Below are 5,449 nucleotides of genomic sequence, written 5' to 3'. Positions count from 1 at the left end.
GTACAGGAGCCTCGGCGCTGCAGGTACAGGAGACACAGACATCCATCCCTCTAGCTGACCGGGTCCCGTGAAACCAAACTGTAGCTCATACTTTTCACATCAGGACCGCCACAAACGTAAAAGCGCAGAAAGGTGAAATAAATAATAACATTGTTAATGCGTTCTTCAATACATTTAATTTCACCGTTGAAATTAGGTTCAAGCTCTTAACTCATGTAAATATTAAGAAGTGAGAATAGAAATGCTGCCCAACTGCCGTGACATTGCCACCCGCAATGCCGTGACTCGGATTCGAACCGAGGTTGCTGCGGCCACAACGCAGAGTACTAACCACTATACGATCACGGCAAGCTACTTGGGCTCTGAAAAGACTACCCTGGTGTGGCTCTGATAGGCTGAAAAAAGGTCACAGTGTCCGTGGAGTGGATAGATTTAGCGTTTGTTTAAAACCCATCTTTTCAAGTTAGATCAGGGTCTTTTCTTTGAGTAGCAGATCACAGCAAATATTTACCTCTCTGCTTCCAGTGACAAGACTCCCCATAAACCAAGAAGCCCAGACTTCTTAACAAGATCCACCACTCTGCCCTGCAAGTCTCAAGTGTTCTATGAGTGCTGGGGTCGGGGAAGTGAACACTGCAAAAACTTAATCCACGGCCGACCAAAGTCCTCCAGGCCAGGAGGGGCTCGGAACAGGCCCCCACATATTGTTGTTTTTTTCTTTTCTGGGTGTCTCTTCAGACACATTCAGCTGCTTGGTGCATACTGCTTTAGAGTTGCATTGTGTGGAATGAAGTGGCGTAAACTTGACTAGCAAACAATGGAGTGGTGATGAATGGAGGGTCATAAAAGGGAGTAGATTGAAGTGCAAAGAGTATAGTGACGTAATGTGTCATAGAATACAGTGGAATATAATGAAGTGGTGTGCCTTGGCATGGCGTTGAATAGCATTGTGAGGAATGGAGTGGCATAGAGCAGAGTGGGGTAGAGAGGAGTGAGGTTGCATAGAATGGCATAGAGAGGCATAGAGTAAAGTAGTGTGGTGTAGAGTGGCATAGTGTGGTGTAGAGTGAAGTGGCATGGAATGGCATAGAGTCAGAGAACAGTGTGTCATGGAGAGGGGTGGCAAAGAATTAGGAGGAGTGGAGTCGGACTGCATGAAGTAGAGTGTTGTGGAGTTGAGTAGCATACAGTCGCGTTGCATGGAGTGACACTGTGGTGTAGAGAGGAGCAGAGTAAAAAGTGGCATAGAGTAGAAAGGCCTACAGGAGAGTAGTGTAGAGTGGCACAGCATAGAGTAGTGTGCAGTAGAGTGGCATAGAGTAGAGCGCATGTAGTGCCATTGAGTGATATTGTGTGAGATGGAGTGGAGTGGAGTACAGTGAAGTGGCATGGAATGAAGTAGTATAGAGTAGAGTGGGAGAGAGTAAAGTGGAGTGGCATAGAGTGAACTAGAGTAGAGCGTAGTGGGATAGAGTGGAGTAGCATGGAGTGGAATGGAGAGGCACAGAGTAGGGTTGAGTGCAAAAGTGTGGAATGGCATGGAGTTGAGTGGAGTAGCATAGACTAGAGTGGCATTCTGTGGGGTGGATTAGAGTGGCATGGAGTGGCATATAGTAGAGTGGAATAGAGCTTAGTGGTGGAGAGTACAATGGCTTAGAGTGGAGTATAGTAGCATGGAGTAGAGTAGCGTAGAGTAGAGAGGGGTGCAACGGAGTAGAGTGGCATAGAGTTGAGTGGTGTACAGTGGCGTAGAGTAGAATAGGATAAAATAAAGTGGCGTACAGTAGACTGGAGTAGAGTAGCATAGAGTGGAGAGGCATAGAGTGGAGAGGAGTAAAGTAGAGTGGAATTGTATAGAGTAGAGTTCAGTTGAGTATTCTAGAGTGATGTAGAGCAGAGTGGCATAGAGTCACATAAAGTGGCATTCTATGAAGTAGGGTGGCGTAGAGAGGAATGAAGGGAAGTGGCATAGAGTAGAGTGGAGTGGAGTGGAGTAGAGGGGAATAGCAGAGAGTGACAGGGTGGAGTGGCATAGAATGGAGTATCATAAAGTGGAGTGAAGTGGCGTATAGTGGAGTGGCATAGATTAGAGTGGCATAGAGTGGAGTGATAGAGTGGAACAATGTAGATTAGAGTGGAGTAGAACTGAGTAGAGTGGAGTGGTATAGAGTTGCACAGTGTAGAGTACAGTGGCACTGAGGGGAGTAGAGTATAGTCATGCAGAGGAATACAGTGTGAGAAAGTAACTAAAGTGTCAATAGAGACGGCGTTTAGGGTGAAAAATAAGCTGTATGCTTGTCATGAATGTTGGAAAGCACATTGCACATCCAAGAATGATACGAAAACACTTTTAAAATATAAAAAATAGCGTACTGTAGAAAGACGAAAAGAACACATGTACTTGGTCCATCCTCCATGGAGGAATGAACACAAGAAAGGAAGATTCAGTCTATGGGAGCTAAGCAATCGAAATATTGCAAATGTGAGTGACATAGAAAACAATTAATGGTAAGTAAGCTATGGGCGTGTGGTAAGCCCACTGAATTCTAAACAATATGTCTCACAGCACATTCACTGTGTACGCAAGACATAAAAAGGTGTGACTAAGAGAATTCTGAGATTTAGAGCTTGACAGCAATTCACAACCCAACCAAACTGAGCCCTATATAATAATTTACAACAGAGCCAAAGTACACCTTTTATACCCCCAATGGTGGAGGTAAGATATTCAGCAGACACGTGGTCTCCCAGTGCTAAAGGATTTTGGCTAGATATGAAGTGGGCGAAGTGCCCTGAAAACATTATAAAAGTAGGACACGTGCTATAAGCAGACATCACTTCCTTGGCAAGGCAGAAGAAAGGGCACTTCAGAGGGAAGAAATGAGAGGGCTTAGGAACAGACAGATAGCTCCCCTATGGGCAGAGGTGGCGGGAGCATGGAACACTCCTGACATGACATTGATGACGATGCAGATGGGCCTCTTAACTTGCGGAGTTAGGAGCACGACAAACACACCTCTCCTAGACCTCCCTGGAAGATCATACACTGGGGAGGGTTCCCCTGGGTCCCTTCCCCCCCCGGCTGGGCCCCATACAGCTGTAGACACACTCACACGATGCGTAGTTAGGTCTCGGTTTCTGGGCAAGTTGTTTGGCTTGCTTGTCATTTGTTGTAATAAGAGATGATGAGAACCTGACGTGCCAGAGCTGGAAATGGTGGCAACCGACCACCCTGCTCCATGGGCATACAGCGCTGAACCGGAGACCCACAGGAGGCCCACACCACAGATCACAAGCCTGCTTACAGATTTATGCAAGGAACAGCCCTCAGCGTGGTGGTAACATAATATAATAGCAGTAATGGGTAACTGTTCAAAAGTTGTCATGGAAAGGAGATTCATACAGCTCTGCAACCTGTTACAATCCTGTGAATAATATGTACCATCTGAAATACCAATAAATAAAAAAAATAAAAAATCTACTGCACAACTTAGGGTAAGGCTGGTGTTGTAGTGGTAGATCTGAGGCCCTAGGAGAGCTGGAGACCCCACAGAGCTACAGCAGCTCAGAAGTCCACTTGGTCTTCATCAGGGACCCGTTTTGTGACTTGAAAACCCATTAATGCAACAATAAAGGGGTGAAGTAAATGTCATCAACATTGCATAAACTGGTGTTCTTTGCAGTTTTTTTAATAAATAACAGCGCCTGGAAGCCCTTCTGACTGTGAAGGTTTGTTTAACAAATAGTGTTGTAACAACATAAAAGAGGGGGAACTGTAAGACAGTTGCACAGATAGAAGGACGGATAGAAGGTTAAACAGATCGTCATAAATAAGCCACATGCACCGATGCATCTGTACAGGTTTGTAGACAGAAAGGCAGGTATGTAGCTGTTAGTAAATCATGGATGAGATATAATCAGCGTCACAGAAACCGCTGTAAATCACACGCGCCTGCTTTAGAAATAACCACGCCACAAAGACCTTGGTAGTCAGCATGTAGGCTTTAAAGTGTTAACATAAACAGAGATGGGCAGAAATAGGCAGTAAGGCAGATACCCAGATTGAAATAGAAAGGTAAATAGAAAGCACATGTAGTAATAGACGTGGACCGATAAGTATATAGAGAAGCAGCTGTTGGTACGAAAATGGGATCACATATGATCAACTTTGTGTGGACTGTCAGGATTTGAAAACGGTTGCTTCATACCAAAAAAAAACATAGCGCCAAGATGTCCTCCTCAATGTCCCTATGAGCGTTATAGTGTTAACAAAGCATACAGCCAGGCATCAACACTCTGTTAGACAGGTTCACAGTCACGCACAGGTAGGTGAGCAGATAGATAAGCAGGCACACAGGCAAAAAGATGGATGGACAGATGAATGGATCAATGGATGGACGGACCTCTCTGTTAAACATAAGTCAAATGTAGGGATGGGCGTAACCAGTGTAACTCACTGCAGTGTAATTACGCGAAATTACAGCAACATTATGCGAGGTTGTACAGAATTACACAAGGCTATTTTCCTGGTGCAAAATACACGCTCAGATCCGAAAGGAACCTGATATACACTTTGCACAAGAAAATCGCTCTAAATGCAACAGAACTGGCACAACAGCCGCTGCTCACGCTCTTTTCCTCCGCTCTTGGGTAGATTTCTTTCCCCACATTACTCCAAATTCCACAAAGGAGCGTAATTGTGTAATTCACGATTCGACCGCGACTAATAAACTTGGCTTAAGTTTTAAAACTTTCCCTCTAGCTGCCCGGTGATCCGTTGGGTGCGGGATGATGAAGCCAAACGCTGATTGGGTGAGTGCGCCTCTCAGTGTCTTTCTCCGTCGCCTCTTTCTTTCAGACCCTTGGGAGCTCAGTCTTACTTTCTATACAAATATTTATTTTTAGACCTTTTTTCTTCGCGGCCTGAATTGCTGCAAAAACTGATATTTGACTAGCAGGATCCCTTTCAACATTGAAAGCTACTCCGCGTCAGTACAGGAGCCTCGGCGCTGCAGGTACAGGAGACACAGACATCCATCCCTCTTGCTGACCGGGTCCCGTGAAACCAAACTGTAGCTCATACTTTTCACATCAGGACCGCCACAAACGTAAAAGCGCAGAAAGGTGAAATAAATAATAACATTGTTAACGCGTTCTTCAAAGACATTTAATTTCACCGTTGAAATTAGGTTCAAGCTCTTAACTCATGTAAATATTAAGAAGTGAGAATAAAAATGCTGCCCAACTGCCGTGACATTGCCACCCGCAATGCTGTGACTCGGATTCGAACCGAGGTTGCTGCGGCCACAACGCAGAGTACTAACCACTATACAATCACGGAGAGCTACTTGGGCTCTGAAAAGACTAACCTGGTGTGGCTCTGATAGGCTTAAAAAAAGTCAAAGTGTCCATGGAATGGATAGATTTAGCGTTTGTTTAAAACCCATCT

The 5,449-nt window shown here is 45.0% G+C and overlaps 1 non-coding gene across 1 annotated transcript; it reads right to left on the bottom strand.

Moving 5' to 3' along the window:
• Positions 1 to 276: 276 nt before the first annotated feature.
• On the bottom strand, positions 277 to 348 carry TRNAH-GUG (transfer RNA histidin (anticodon GUG)). The gene has a single exon. It is a non-coding gene; the product is annotated as a tRNA-His (tRNA).
• Between the last annotated feature and the right edge of the window lie 5,101 nt (positions 349 to 5,449).

Source organism: Pleurodeles waltl, chromosome 12, assembly GCF_031143425.1.
Source record: "Pleurodeles waltl isolate 20211129_DDA chromosome 12, aPleWal1.hap1.20221129, whole genome shotgun sequence".
Taxonomy (NCBI): domain Eukaryota; kingdom Metazoa; phylum Chordata; class Amphibia; order Caudata; family Salamandridae; genus Pleurodeles; species Pleurodeles waltl.
The sequence above is the reverse complement of the archived record's forward strand: the minus strand, read 5'-3'. Positions and strand labels throughout refer to the sequence as shown.